Source organism: Zalophus californianus, chromosome 2 (assembly GCF_009762305.2).
Source record: "Zalophus californianus isolate mZalCal1 chromosome 2, mZalCal1.pri.v2, whole genome shotgun sequence".
NCBI lineage: Eukaryota > Metazoa > Chordata > Mammalia > Carnivora > Otariidae > Zalophus > Zalophus californianus.
This window is the reverse complement of record NC_045596.1, coordinates 32,735,747-32,752,520: the sequence shown is the minus strand read 5'-3', so window position 1 is coordinate 32,752,520 and position 16,774 is coordinate 32,735,747. Positions and strand designations below refer to the sequence as shown.

The 16,774-nt window shown below is 39.7% G+C and overlaps 1 long non-coding RNA gene across 1 annotated transcript; it reads left to right on the top strand.

The window, feature by feature from the left end:
* Positions 1 to 3,363: 3,363 nt before the first annotated feature.
* Positions 3,364 to 16,380, top strand: LOC113925014. The gene is made up of 3 exons (XR_003520891.1): positions 3,364 to 3,711; positions 9,597 to 9,663; positions 16,109 to 16,380. It is a non-coding gene; the product is annotated as an uncharacterized LOC113925014 (long non-coding RNA).
* Positions 16,381 to 16,774: the final 394 nt, after the last annotated feature.

Here is a 16,774-nt window from a genome sequence, read left to right as displayed (position 1 = left end):
GGGAGAGAGGCAGAGGGAGAAGCAGACTCCCCTCTGAGCAGGGAGCCCCATGCAGGGGATGCAGGCTCAATCCCAGGACCCTGGGATCATGACCTGAGCCAAAGGCAGACGCTTAACTGACTGAGCCACCCACGCACCCCTCAAAAGAGGAAGAGATTTTGGCAGGCTCCTTCCCCTGGAACAGGCACCTGAGTCTAAACTAAGACAGAATATTATTCTTTTATTCTAAGTCTCTGTCTAAGCCTCACTAGCATTGTTAGATTTTCTCTTCTGTAAAAGCCATTTATTGGCTCCTTTCCCCTCAGCAATAATTTCACTTTTCTTTCATTAATCATTAATTTTAATTCAAACCTTTCCTCCTGAATAGGATCCCTCTGCTTTAGCCTCTGGGCTAGTCCACGTAGCTGGTAATGAGATGAAATGTGTTTGGACTTAGCTTTCAGCCGTTCCAAATTTAGGGGATCAGATTGAATAAGTAGAGAAAATGGGGCTATCCTGTCCACTAGGCAACAAAACATTTGTACAGTTAGCCCCAACTTGGCAAGGTGGGGGAAGGGAGAGTCTATCCCATCAAGCTCTTTGAAATTCTTGCATTAGGTTCACATTAGTAGATACTATCTTGTTTTACATTATCAGCCTCAGAAGCCCTTAATTATATATCCAGGCCAGGGACTACCAGTCCAGTGTGTTTGTTATGGACTGATTGTTTGTGTCCATCCCCACCCCCCAAATTTATCTCAAAACCCTCCCTGCAATGTGATGGTACTAGGAGGTGGAGCCTTTGGGAGGTGATTAGATTAGATGAGGATTGTTCCCTCATAAATGGGATTAGTGCCCCTATAAAAGTCATGAGGCCTACTGTTGCTCTCTGCTCTGTGCCTTGTGAGGATTCGATGAGAAATCAGTGATTTGCAAACTGAAAGAGGGCCCTCATTAGAACTCAACCATGCTGGCACTGTAATCTCTGACTTTCAGCCTCCAGAACTGTGAGAGAAATAAATTTCTTTTTTCCCAGGCGCCCGAGAGAAATAAATTTCTGTTGTACATAAGCCACCCAATCTATGGTACTTTGTTTTAACAGCCCAAATGGACTAAGACAGCATTAAAAAAGAAAAATTGTCTGGGATGCCTGGGTGGCTCAGTCGGTTAAGTGTCTGCCTTCAGCTCAGGCCAGGATCCCAGGGTCCTGGGAGCGAGTCCTGTATCAGGCTCCCTGCTCAGTGGGGAGTCTGCTTCTTCCTCTGCCCCTCCCCCTGCTCGTGCTCTCTCGCTCTGAAATAAATAAAATCTTAAAGAAAAAAGAAAATTGTCAAAACTATGAAAGACCTTTCTTTATGTACCTCTATTATCCCCTACTCTCTTTTCCCTGCTTCAACTATAAAAGCCTAACAGTTTGTTTAACTGAGACCCAACTTCAGTCTCCCTCGTGTTAAGTTGCAAAACACAAGCTAGAGGTTCGTAGACCAGTCCTTCAATCCATCGTCACCTCTGCATCTTTTTAAGTAGTTGTTGTGTTTAGTTCAATTCTAATTGTCTATTAATTGACTCCTTTGAGGGTGATAAGGAATATGATAAGCCCAGTCCATTGACTGGGATGTTTCTTCGCCCATTGTTGTACTGTGTGGGCAGAGAAGTGAGTGCTTTGATCTGAGGAAATGTAACTAACAGGGCCAAACGGTCACAATATTCTTGTTCCAGCTTTTTGGTAGTTTTAAAGACAGTGGCTTCAGTCCCTAGGTGTGCAAACCCAACCCAGACTATGTATCAAGTTCGTTCAATATCCATCTAAGTTCCCCTGGAGCAATAGATAAAGAGTCAGTATTATCTACTGGCCAGCTATGTGCTGGACCTTCTCCCCTGGGAATACTACCAAAGGCTAATTGTAAACAGAAACTTTATTAACAGTCTGAGTTTCAGTGAAGACCACGGGTACTTTTGTCATGAGGTCCATTGCTGCATGGCTTGAATTCCCTAATGTCAACTCATTTCATGGACCCAGGTTGCCACTTCAAGAGATCAAGGAGCTCAGCTGTTAAGCGTCTGCCTTTGGCTCGGGTCGTGATCCCGAGGTCTTGGGATGGAGCCCCGCGTCGGGTTCCCCGCTCAGTGGGAAGCCTGCTTCTCCCTCTCCCACTCCCCCTGCTTGTCTTGCTGTGTCTCTCTCCATCAAATAAATAAATAAAATCTTTAAAAAAAGAGAGAGAGAGAGAGATCAAACTTGTTGACCCCTTGCATCAGGTTTCTTTGGTGAGCAGCAACATGTTTCACTCTTGTTTGCTTTGGACTTTACATAAAGATTTCTAAAGAGCAGTACCCCTTTTATCCATCCACTGATTTTTGACCCACTTGCTAGGCCAGATTGCAAATCCCTTGATAACAGTCCAAGAGCCAGTAGACACTCAGAGAATAGGACTTCTATTTGTATCTAATTCTATCACTGCCAGGAATACTGCCTATAAGTTAGGCCCCTGGACCAACTTGTTCTTTTCTTTCACAAGAATTTTGCCATCTACTGGACACTGGGTGGGCCACTGCTTTCCATGACCCTGAGTTTTGGAACTGCTATCAGTGAACCAGGTTGGTTGCCTGATATCCTTGAACAATCGGTTGAAATGAGGGACCCAATTCTGCAATAGCAGCAGGGAAGGCTGGGCTTAGTAACTCTAAAAGTTCTCATTTCACATCTCCAACTAGTGCTGGTCAAAGAGTCAATTAATGTATTATTCTGTTTTCAATTTTACCCAGTAGGGTGAGAAATTTCTATTAAAAACCTTATCTGTACTAATTACATATTAAAGTAAAAAAGATACCTCAATGACATACATTTTTAAAATCATACATTCTAAATTTTAACCACATTTTAATTTTTACCCTTTTATAGTGGCATTCCATATCCCTTAAATTAATTCTATCACCCTAAGGGGCTGATTAGCAAGCTTAACCAGTCTTGTACATTGTACTCCTATATTCAGTAGACCTAAAAGTTTATTTTTTATCCCTGGGCCATTTCATCCTGTCTTGGTGTTTATCTGATATACTAAAGCAGACCATGGGGGAAAATCCAAGTGATAATCTTGAGCTGACTATTGTAAGAAACAAGAGCTCACAAAAAAACGATTGGATAAAACACTCTCTAGACAAGCATTTTGGAATTAGGGGTGAAGGTTGCATAGCCAGTTGACTCTTCATTAATTATACACTTAGATGACTTATTGACAGGGAGGATTTGCAAAGATTGTAAGTGTGTAATGATGTAACATTTGACCTTAGGCAGTTGTGGGAACTGGTTAAATAGTTTATGTCTGGCTTTTGCTTCTGTGTCTGGTGCTGGGCCTGAAGCCAGCATGGCAGGCAGTCCAGAGGGAAAAATGGACGTGAAGTAGGGGAGAGCAAAGATAAACTAGAACTCAGGAGGACAAGCAAGAATCTGCTTTGGTCCCTTACCACCTCTAAGCCTTTAACGTCAGTGATGCAGGTAACTTGCAAGAGAAGCTAGTATCCTTCATTATGAAGCTAAATGTGCAGCTGGCTCAGGAGTCAGAGTTGGAGAAGCTAAAGGAGGAGATCCAGCAGGAGATAGAGTTGCTTTGGACCCCGCTGCTGCCGCACACCTCCAAAGTGAGCCAAGAAATCGCCGACAATGTGTGTGAACTGCAACAGTAGGTGCTGTGCCGCACTGACCCTTCGAGTGTACAAAGAAGATGATAATGGGTGAGTTGTATGGCTAGATGGAGAGTGAATTATGTCGAAATAAAACTTTTTTTTTTTTTAAAGATTGCTCCTTTTTCACCTCTGCCTTCCAGATCTCACTCTCGCCCAAAATGTCTCTTGTGGCCCAGGCTAACCTGTACTATGTAAGGAAGAAAATTTCTGGGACCTAGTTCTTGTTTAACTAAGTTAATACACTACAAAACCACCACAAATATTGTCTGTTAACTTATGCAAATTTTGTTTAAAAAGTAAACGTTGAAGCTAGGTGGAGAACCCACATTCTAGCTCTAATGAAGTCATCACTGGATATAAGTAAAGGTTCTACCAATATCTTTACAGTTAAAAAATGATATATGGGGACGCCTGGGTGGCTCAGTTGGTTGGGTGTCTGCCTTCAGCTCAGGTCATGATCCCAGGGGCCTGGGATCAAGCCCCACATCAGGCTCCTTGCTGGGCAGGGAGTCTGCTTCTGCCTCTCCTCCTGCTTGTGCACTCTCTCTCACTCTGACAAATAAATAAATAAAATCTTTAAAAAAAATAAAAATAAAGAATGATAGGTTTACACAAGAAACTATAGAACTAAATAACACTGTAAAGAGTTAACGTTTTCTTGTCTCTAGGGAATAATATGAACTATTACTGTACTAAGAAACATTTTTTTAAAGATTTTATTTATTTATTTGACAGAGAGAGACACAGAGAGAGAGGGAACACTAGCAGGGGGAATGAGGGCGGGAGAAGCAGGCTTCCCGCCGAGCAGGGAGCCCGATGTGGGGCTCGATGCCAGGACCCTGGGATCCTGACCTGAGCTGAAGGCAGATGCTTAATGACTGAGCCACCCAGGTGCCCTGAAACGTGTTTTTTGTTTTTTTTTTAAAGCAAATATAGCTTACTTCCTGGACATCTCTTGGATGTCAAAGCAAACTAAAACCATGACTATTCATATTCAGGTCATAAGATGACAGATAACTCTGGTCGACGTTAAGTAAGTAAGATGGTACTAAGCTTAGAAATTAAGTAATGCATGAGTTTTGCATAGACATGTTTCCCAATTAGAGATTAAAACTATTAAAAAGATGGGGGAAAATAGTCTTTTCGACAAGTAGTATTGGGACAACTGGGTCTCCCCATGCAAATGAATGAAGCTGGACCCCTAGCTCATAATATATAAAAATTAATTCAAAATGGGTCATAGCTCTAAAAGCTAAAGCAATAAAACACATAGAAGAAAACATAGGGGTAAATTTTCATGACCTCAGATTAGGCAATAGTTTCTTAGGTATGATACCAAAACACAAGTGACAAAAGAAAAAAATACAGAAACTGAATTTTATCAAAACTAAAAATTTTGAAGCCTTTCACTTCAAAGGACAAAGAAGTGTTGCTTCAAAGGACACTATCAAGAAAGTAAAAGGATAATCCACTGAATAAAAAAAATACTTACAAATGATATAACTGATAAGGGAGTTGAATCCAAAATATACAAATGACTCTTAAAAATCAACAATAAAAAGACAATTTGATTAAAAAATGGGTGAAAGATATGAATAGACATTTCTCCAAGGAAAACATACAAATGGCCAATAAGGACATGCAAAGATGCCCCACGTAATTAGTCATTAGGGAAATGCAAATCAAAATCACAGTGACATACCACTTCATATCCAGTAAGATGGCTAAAAAACAAAAGGCAATAACAAGTTGGTGAGAATGTAGAATATATGTGGACTGCATGGAACTCTCATACATTGTTATTATGATTGTAAAATGGCATAACCACTTTGGAAGATAGTTTGGTAATTATTCAAAATGCTGAACTTAAGAGTTACCATATGCCCAAGCAATTCCACTGCTGGGCCAATATAGGCAAATCCACAGAAACAGAAAGTATAGTAGTGGTTTCCAGCGGTCGGAAGAAGGAGGTGCATGGAAAGTGATTCTTACTAAGGGTTTCTTGTTGCAGTGATGAAAATGTTCTGAGAGTAGACAGTAGTAATGGTTGCACACATCTACGAATATACAAAAAACTATGAATTGTACACTTTATTTTTTTATTTTTATTTTTTAAGATTTTATTTATTTATTCATGACAGAGAGAGAGAGAGAGAAGCAGAGGGAGAAGCAGGCTCCCAAGGAGCAGGGAGCCCGATGCGGGACTCGATCCCAGGACCCTGGGATCATGACCTGAGCCGAAGGCAGACGCTTAACCATCTGAGCCACCCAGGTGCCCTGAATTGTACACTTTAAAAGGGTGAATTTTATGATGTATGAATCATATCTCAATAAAGCTATTATTTATTTTTAATTTATTTTATTTTTTTAAGGATTTTATTTATTCATTTGAGACACAGAGATACAGAGAGAGAGAAGAGAAAGCATGAGCAGGGAGAGAGGCAGAGGGAGAGGGAGAAGCACGCTCCTTGCTGAGCCAGGAGCCCGATGTGGGGCTCGATCCCAGGACCCTGGGATCATGACCTGAGCTGAAGGCAGACGCTTAACCATCTGAGCCACCCAGGCGCCCCACTATTATTTATTTTTTAAACATTTTATTTATTTGACACAGAGAGAGAGAGAGAAAGAGAGAGAGCACAAGCAGGGGGGAGCAGCAGGCAGAGGCAGAGGGAGAAGCAGGCTTCCTGCTGAGCAGGGAGCCCTACTCAGGGCTCGATCCTAGGACCCTGGCATCATGACCTTCAGATGCTTAACAACTGAGCCACTCAGGCACCCCAATAAAGCTATCATTTAAACAAATATGTAAAAGGAGTTCTTAGAGGAAATAGTAAATACTTGGAGGTTTAAACTTTATGTTTATACCTCTTGAAAGCTGCTTCACTAAAATCTTTAGACTTACTTGACCAAAGAGGGTATATAACAGCAAATAAATACATGAAAACTATTAGATATTAGGGAAATACAAATTAATACCATAATTAGGTAACACTCCACACCTATGCCTAAAACTGAAAAGACTGACCATACCAATTATTGGTAAGGATAAGAAGGAATTAACTCTTACACGTTGCTGATGGGAATGTAAAATGGTACTTTGGCAGTGTGGCAGTTTCTTAAAAGTTAAATATGTGCCTTCCATATTACACAACCATTCCACTCCTGGGTATTTATATAAGAAACATGAAAGCATAAATGTTCCTAGTAGCTTTATTTTTAATAGCTCAAACTGAAAACCCAGAGAAGTTCATGGATAAACAAATTATGGTATACCCTACAATGGAATGTTACACAGCAATAAAAAAGAATGAACTATTGATACATGAAACAACAGGGATAAATCTCAAAATAAGCATGTTGAGTGAAAGAAGTTAAACAAAAAAGGAGTACATGTTGTGTGAATACATTTATATAAAAGTCTATAAAATGCAAAATAATCTAGGAAGTGATTGCTTGGGGAAGAGGGGCTAGAATGAGGGGGAAGGAGGGATTACAAAAGCACACGTGGGTGTGATACATAAATTAGTTTTCTTGGTTGTGGTTGTGGTTCTAGCTTCATGGATGTATACATATGTTAATACTTATTATACATATGTTAATACAAGGTAATGTTTTTTAAAGCATCAAGGAAGCTCTTTATGTAGATAATTATTTTTTCTGGCAAATAAATACATAAAAATTTATGTTTTCAGTGTAATGTACATATCTATGATATTTTATACACGTATAGATTTTTTTTTGCATGTGTAGATTCTTGTAACCACCACCACAGACAGGCTACAAAACAATTCAACACCTGAAATAATTCCCTCCTGCTGTCCCTATGGCCCTTTTCCACTCCTAATCTTGGCAACCACTGATCTGTATGCATTATATTTGTTCCTATAGTTTTACTTTATTTATTTATTTATTTTTAAAGATTTTATTTATTTATTTGGCAGAGAGAGACACAGTGAGAGAGGGAACACACGCAGGGGGAGTGGGAGAGGGAGAAGCAGACTTCCCAACAAGCAGGGAGCCGGACGTGGGGCTTGATCCCAGGATCCTGAGATCATGACCTGAGCCGAAGGCAGACACTTAACCGACTGAGCCACCCAGGCACCCCTAGTTTTACTTTTTTAAAAGATTTTATTTATTTGAGAGAGAGCGTGAGCATGAGTGGGGGAGGGGCAGAGGGGGAGGGAGAAGCAGACTCCCCGCTGATCGCCGGCCAACACAGAGCTGACCCCAGGATCCTGAGATCATGTCCTGAGCTGGAGTCAGACACTCAACCAACTGAGCCACCCAGGCACCTCCCTATATTTTTACTTTTATCAGAATGTCATAGATGAAATACTACAGTACCTATCCTTTGACATGGGGTTCTTTCACTCAGCATAATACATTTGAGATTTATCCATGTTGTGTACATCAACAATCCATGCCCGTTTATTACTGAGTAGTAGTCTTTTTTGTGTGGGAAGGGGGATGGGGGAGGGGCAGAGGGAGAGGTAAAGAAAGAATCCGAAGCAGCTCCACACCCAGCACAGATCCTGACCTAGGGCTTGACTCAGGATCCCGAGCCGAAATCGACTCGTACGCTCAACCGACTGAGCTACCCATTTACCCCCATACTTAAGATTTTTAATACAGATTCCCATTTGTTCCAGCACCAGCACTCCACACAATCATTTCCTTTTAGAAGGCACTCAGTTTATTTGAACTTAACCATGACCGCAGCAGCAGAAAGACTTGACCTTCTATAAGTGCTTTATAGGTGTTTGCTATTGTTGCTGATAATGATGACTACTTGTATACGTGAACCTTCTTACGGTCCAAAAAACATTTTGCCTGGAAGTCGGGAACATAATGATGAACTAAAATGACAGTTATTCCAAATTAGTACTTTCTCTTTTTGTTCTTGAGGTTTGTTTTTTTTTGGGGGGGGTGGGTGTCTTCCATAAATAATTTATCGGAAAGATAAAATATGTAACCACTTTTGCCAACTAGTCATGTAATAATGGCAATTAAATTTTACATTAAACATTATTTGAGGGGTGCCTGGGTGGCTCAGTCATTAAGCGTCTGCCTTCAGCTCAGGTCATGATCCCAGGGTCCTGGGATCGAGCCCCACTTCGGGCTCCCTGCTCAGCGGGAAGCCTGCTTCTCCCTCTCGCACTCCCCCTGCTTGTGTTCCCTCTCTCGCTCTCTGTCAAAAAATAAATAAAATCTTTTAAAAAAAATAGACATTTAAAAAAAATAAACCTTATTTGATATTATAGGGCAATTATTTAATATTACCTCAAAATGGAAGACTTAGTTAGGAAATGGAACATATCTTATCTTACAATGGGCCAGTTTCCCAAATTGTTATCATCAAAATATTGGTTGCAGATAAACTGTGCTGTAATGTCTCTCATTCACTTTCCATCCACTTTAAATGAGCTTGCCAATGCCTCCTTCTCTAAGAGTTTGCGCACACATAATATTGCTCTTCAGTCCCTAGCTAGTTGGACCATGAGTGCACTAAGCTGGGCGAATTGGTTTTTCTCTCAGAATTTGGAGTTGGAGGTTTTTTTGCCCATTTGAGCTGGAGATAATACATAGCTGGTACGGGTATGCATTGCACGTGCATTTGTGCTTGTGTGGTGATGGGGCAGTTCTAGGGCCTTGCTATTCCATGTAGCACAACTTGAGTCTTGGGAAACTTGCCATTCCAAACAGTAGGTATGCAGACTGCCCCCTACTCAGCTGACACCCTCTCTCTCAGCTTTACCCACTTTCTCATGTCTTTTTAAAAAATATTTAAGTTTTATTTATGTATTTATTTAAGTAAGCTCTCTGCCCTATGTGGGGCTTGAACTCATGACCCTAAGATCAAGTGCCTACTGACTGAGCCTACTGACTGAGCCAGCCGGGCACCCCTCTCATGTCTCTTTTTTTCTATTCCCTAGCAGCATCAGGAGAATGGCTCAGCAATTCTTAGACCAGAGGCAATCATGGATTCTCAACTTACTGAGGCAGGTAATGGTTCAGAGGGTTCAAGGACCTCTACTTTATGAACGACTCTTTTGGTAACTCCCTTCCTGGTCTTAGGGAAGGGGGGACATTCTCTACTCTCCCTCACAATGTAAGGAAAGAGAATGCCCTCTCTTTAGAACACTGTATTCCCTCTAAAATGCAACTTTCATTGTTCCTGTCTTCCCTTATAGGAGGGAGGGGATAATGGTAGGGGTTTGTGTTTTCTTAACTGGTACCTCTCACTAGACCCAATGAGGAAGGGATAGATTCCAAAAGCTGATGCTTCTTCAAACACAGAATGGGTTAGGGGAGGGTAGGTCTTTTTTTTTTTTTAATTTTTTTATAAAGTAATCTCTACACCCAGTGTGGGGTTTGAACTCACGACCTTGCGATCAAGAGTCCCACTATCCACTGACTGAGCCAGCCAGGTTCCCAGGGGAGGGTAGTCTTTAGTATCATGTATTCTTAGCTGTGGGCTCAAAAACAGGACCCCTTTTCACTTAAAATGAAACAATCCCTGATACAATGATTAGAGCTGGACTCCTTTCAAACTGTTTCGTATAATTAGAACTGTAAGTGAATCATTTGTGGTAGAGACTTGCTAATATGTGTATAAGACTAATATTACAAATCATTCAGAATTGGTTGGTTTTTTTTTAAAGATTCTATTTATTTATTTGAGAGAGAGAGAATGAGAGATAGAGAGCACAAGAGGGAAGAGGGTCAGAGGGAGAAGCAGACTCCCTGCTGAGCAGGGAGCCCGATGCGGGACTCGATCCCGGGACTCCAGGATCATGACCTGAGCCGAAGGCAGTGGCTTAACCAACTGAGCCACCCAGGCGCCCTGAATTAGTTGGTTTTTTAATAGTCTAGTTCATTATTGTTTACAGAGCATTTTAATATAAATTGTACCATTTAATTAAATGTGTGGGTTGTTGCCTATGGGATTGAATCTATGAACATTCCAGAGTATCCTTGATTTCCCAGTTTAGTTTCTAATTGTCTTTCCTCCTCAAGGTCCGCAGCCTCCTTCCCAGAGCCAAAAGATTTCTAGTCATAGTTGATCCTAGATTAAAGCCTAGTTCAGGAAAGAATATCCTTTCATCTATTTTAATCTCCCATTAATTTGGCATTTAGATTCTTTTTAACAATTTAAAGTTGATTTCCAGTAGCAAGGGAAAGTTAAATAGGTGGCATTTTAGAATGTGGCTGAAGCTAGAAGTCTGTGGATTTAGTCAGATAAAGAGGTAATATAATAGCCAGGAAATGAGTACTTAAAATCCTCCTGTAATGCTTTGGGGTCCCTTCAAGATTTACAATTCTACATATCACATTAGGAGAAAGAATATTCTGATAGCAGAAGATGATATCTTTTATTTCTAAAATTTTTTAGAGATTTTATTTATTTATTTGAGAGAGAGAGAGAGTGCATGCACAAGTGGGGGAGAGGGAGAAACAGGACCCAGGGATCATGACCTGGGCTGAAGGTAGCTGCTTAACTGACTAAGCCACCCAGGTGCTCCGAAGATGATCTTTTTTTTTTTTTTTTTTAACACTAGTCACTTTTATTAAAAGGACTTTAGAAGGTAGACGGCAGCCCCATTTCTTTTTCTCTCTTTTCGATGTTTGCGTGTGGGAGCGCACACTCACACGAACACACAGAAACAGAATTAAAGGCAGAGCTCTGCTGTTCCTACCATGCAATCCTGTGTGATTTATGGGAGTATATCATAATGAGAGATTGTTGCTCAATCTGCAAGGTAAAGGAATTTATGTCGGATTGGCTTCATATTTGGTACTTAGGACAAATGTAGTATCTTCATCTCCATTTTGCAGATGAGGAAATTGAGGCCCTCGGAGTTCAAACAACTTGTCCATAGTCACAGTGAGTGAGTGGCCTCCAGAAAGTGGTCGCTTTTCTGTTCAGAGAGTTGTTGCTATTCTTTTCTTCATTCTCCTGTTGAGTTCGTAGGTGTTTAGAATGGTTTGATCCCTATCCAGCTGAATTCCTGGGACCAGACGAAATCCAGGTCTCCTATTCCTCTGCCATCTTGCTCCTTTTCAAAGAAGATGATATCTTTTAAACTTTAAAGAGACTGAAATACTTTGGTGAGGAGTTAGATATTGGGGAATAAAAACAGACATAGCTTAATAACTGTTAGAACTCAATAAACCCTAGTTTTATTTGTGTGTGTGTGTTTAACGTGTTCCAGAGAATGAAATAATAGCTTCTATTTTTTCTAAGATTTTATTTTTAAGTGATCTCTACAAACAACATGTGACTTGAACCCACAACTCTGAGATCAAGAAGTTGCATGCTTTACCCACTGAGCCAGCCATGCGCACGTAAGTAATATCTTCTAAAAGGAAGAAATGTGGAAAGGCAAACAGCAACCAAACTGAAGCTATCACACTGCTTCTCACACTTAATAAACATTATCCCCAATGTCAACAGACAAATAATTTGCTTTTCATTTTCCTAACCCAAAGAAATGTCTTTCTTATTCAAATTTCTACTCATGAAACTTGGAAGTAAATATGATAAAGAGTAGAGATTTTTTTAAAAAAATTTTATTTATATATTTGAGAGAGAGGGAGAGAGCGAGCGAGAGAGCACAAGCAGGGGGGAGGGGCAGAGGGAGAGGGAGAAGCAGACTCCCCACCAAGTGGGGAGCCTATGTGGAACTTAATCCCAGGACCCCGAGATCATGACCTGAACCAAAGGCAGACACTTAACCAACTAAGCCACCCAGACACCCAAGAGTAGAGAACTTTATTAAAAAGATAAAACATAAAAACATAGACCTCTCTGAACATCAAGTTATCTCAGGCATTTTAACAGTTTGTAAAATGTTTTAATAGGTGCAAACCCTTCAGGTCCGAGATAAAACATCAATCTCAACTACTGTTTGGAATGAATGGATTAGTTTTAAGAACAAAGCCCAATATCCTTAGAATAGTAATATTAAAAAACACAGTAATTCTTAATGTGCTCAGTTCAGACTATAGTTCAGCTGCTGAAATATTTTTAAAATTTCAAACATGAAGGGTGCCTGGGTGGCTCAGTTGGTTGAGCATCTGACTGTTGATTTCAGCTCAGATCATAATCTCAGGGACCTGGGATTGAGCCTGTGTTGGGTTCTGCACTCAGCATGGAGTCTGCTTGAGACTCTCTTTCTCCCTCTCCCTCTGCCCCTCCCCTCACTTGTGTACACACACACTCTCTCTAAAAAAATAAATAAAATCTTTAAAAAAATTTTTCAGGGGTGCCTGGGTGGCTCAGTCATTAGGTGTCTGCCTTTGGCTCAGGTCATGATCCCTGGGTCCTGGGATTGAGCCCTGCTTCTCCCTTTCTCACTCCCCTGCTTGTGTTCTCTCTCTCTCTCTCTCTCTCTCTCTCTCTCTGTCAAATAAATAAGTAAAATCTTTAAAAAAATTTTTTTCAAACATGGTAAAATCAGGAATTATCTCACTTCCTAACACTTTTAATATTCTTTTTTTAAGTGTTTACTCACCTGTGTAATATTCTTTACCCAGATGTAATTATAGTGTGCATGTTGTGTCATTTTTCCCCTTAACAATAGGTCCATAAGCATTTTTCCATATGTTGTATGGTAGTCATGATTCATTCACTGATGACTTCTATTCAACATTGTACTGGAAGTCCTAGCTAGAGCCATTAGGCAAGAAAAATAAATAAAAGACATCCAAATTGGAAAGGAAGTAAAATTATCTCTGTTTGCAGATGATATGATCTTATATGTAGAAAACCCTAAAGATTCCACAAAAAAACTGTTAGAACTAATAAACAAATTCAGCAAAGTCGCAGGATACAAAATCAACACTCAGAAATCAGTTGAATTTTTATATACAATGAATAATCCAAAAGAAAAATTAAGAAAACAATTCAATTTATAATTGCATCAAAAAGAACAAAATGTTTAGGAATAAACTTAACCAAGGAAGGGAAAAACTACTACACGGAAAACTAGAAAACATTGCTGAAACAATTTAAAGATACAAATAAATGAAGACATACATTCTGTGTTCATGGATTGGAAGACTTTATATTATTTTGACATCTATACTACCAAAAGTGATCTACAGATCAACACACTCCCTATCAAAATCCCAATGACATTTTTTGCAGAAATAGAAACATCATTCCTAAAATTCATACGGACTCTCAAAGGACCCTGAATCATCAAAACAATCTTAAAATAAGAAGAAAAAAGTTGGAGGTCTCTCATTTCTGGATTTCAAAACTTACTATAGAGCCACAGTAATCATAATAAAAACACTGTGGTACTGACATAAAAATGGACACACACACACACACACACACACAAATATGATAGAATAGAGAACCCAGAAGTAAACACTCACATATATGGTCAGATGATTTTTGACAAGAGCATCAAGATTATTCAATAGGGAAAGAACGGTCTTTTCAACAAATGGTGCTCAGAAAAATGAATATCCAAATGCAAAGGAATGAAGTTAGACCCTTATCTTACTCTATATATTAAAAAAAAATCATCTGAAAATTGATCAAAGATTTAAACTTAATAGCTAATACTATAAAACTCTTAGAAGAAAACAGATGGGGGCGCCCGGGTGGCTCAGTTGGTTAAGTGTCTGCCTTTGGGTCTAGTCATGGTCTTAGGGTCTTGGGATTGAGCACCTCATCAGGCTCCCTGCTCAGCAGGGAGTCTGCTTCTCCCTGTGCCTCTGTGTGTGCACTCTCTCTCTCTCAAATAAATAAAATCTAAAAAAAAAAAAGAAAACAGAGGAAAAGCTTCATTGGACTTGGTAATGATTTCTTGGATATGACACCAAAACCATAAGCAATAAAAGAAAAAAATAGATAAACTGAACTTTATCAAAATTTAAAACTTTAAAAAAAATTTTTTTTAAAGATTTTATTTATTTATTTGACAGAGAGAGTCACAGCAAGAGAGGGAATATAAGCAGGGGGAGTGGGAGAAGGAGAAACAGGCTTCCCATTGAGCAGGGAGCCCAATGCGGGGCTTGATCCCAGGACCCTGGGACCATGACCTGAGCTGAAGGCAGATGCTTAATGACTGAGCCACCCAGGCGCCCCAAAAGTTAAAACTTTTGTGCAAAGGACACTGTCAACAGAGTGAAAAGGCAACCCATGCAATGAAAGAAAATGTTTGCAAATTATATATCTGATAAGGGATTAATATCCACAATATATAGAGAACTTCTACAACTCAACAACAAAAAAATGAGCCACCCAATTAAAAAATGGGCAAAGTACTTGAACAGTTCTCTAAAGAAGATACATACAAATTGCCAATAAGCACGTGTAAAGATTTTCATCACTAATTATCAGGACAATGCAAATCAAAGCTATAATGATATACCACCTCATACCCATTAGGATGAATAATATAAAAAAAAAAGAGGAAGTAACAAGTATCGGTGAGGATGTGGAGGAACTGGAACCCTCATGCACTGCTGGTAGGAATGTAAAATAGTGCAGCTACTGTGGAAAACAGTATGATGGTTCCTTAAAAAATTAAATGTAGAATAACCATATGATCCAGCAATTTCACTTCTGGGTATATGTTTAAAAGAATTAAAAGCACTGACTTGAATAGATATTTGTACTCCCCCATATTCACAGAAGTTTTACAATAAGCCAAAAGGTGGAAGCAACCCAAGTTTTTATCAATAGATGAACAAATAAACAAAATGTAGTGTATACATGCAATGGAAGATTATTCAGCCTTGAAAAGGAAGGCTATTCTGCTATAAGCTACATGGATGACTTTAAATTATGCTCAGTGAGGGTGCCTGGGTGGTGAAATCAGTTTAAGCATCTGACTCTTGGTTTTGGCTCAGGTCATGATCTCAGGGTTGTGAGATTGAGCCCCATGTCCTGTGGAGTCTGCTTAAGACTCTCTCTTCCTTTCTCCCTCCCCCTCCCTCTCTCTCAAAAAATTCAATCTTTAAAAAAAATAAATTGCGCTAAGTGAAATAAGTCAGTCACAAGGGACAAATATTGTATGATTCATTTATTTTTTTAAGTCTTATTTATTTAAGTAATCTCTACACCTGAAAAGGTGGATCGAACTCACGACTCCAAGATCAAAAGTCACATGTTCTTCTGACTGAGCCAGCCAAGCACCTTTCTGTGATTTATTTATATGAAGTTCCAAGAGTAGTCAAATTTACAGAGACATAAAGTAGAATAGTGGTTGCCAGGGACTGGGGAGAAGGGGGAATGGGAAATTAGTGTTTAACAGGCACAGAGTTTTAATTGGAAAGATGAAAAAGTTCCTGAAATAGATGTTGGTGATTTTTACACAACATGAATATATTTAATGCCATAGAACTGTATTCTCAAATATGGTTAGAATGGTAAATTTCATGTTATATATATATAACCACTCCTATGGATTAAATTATGTCTCCTCAGATTCATATATTGGAAGCCCCAACACCCAATGTGACTATATTTGGAGATAGGGCCTATAAGGAAGTAATTAAAGTTAAATGAGTTCATAAGGGTAAGCCCTAATTCAACAGCATTGGCATCCTTATAAGAAGAGACATTAGGAGGGCCTGCGCACAGAAGAAAGGCCATGTGAGGACACAGCCAGATGGTGGCCATTTGTAAGCCAGGAAGAGAGATCTCACCAGAAACCAACCCTGTGGGCACCTTGATCTTGGATTTTGTACCACCAGAAGTTTGAGAAAATAAATTTCTGTTGTTTGAGCCATCCAGTCTGTGGTATTCTGTTATGGTAGCCTGTATACAGACAGGCAGCCTAATACAAACACAAAAAAAGGTAAAAAAAAAAATATTATTTTCATTGCAAAACTAATGTATTGGATATGTAAAAATTCAAACCATACAAAAGGGTAAAAAGTCATAAAGAAGGGGCGCCTGGGTGGCTCAGTCGTTAAGTGGCTGCCTTCGGCTCAGGTCATGATCCTAGCGTCCTGGGATGGAGCCCCGCATCGGGCTCCCTGCTCCGCGGGAAGCCTGCTTCTCCCTCTCCCACTCCCCCTGCTTGTGTTCCCTCTCTCGCTGTGTGTCTCTAGGTCAAATAAATAAATAAAATCTTAAAAAAAAAAGTCA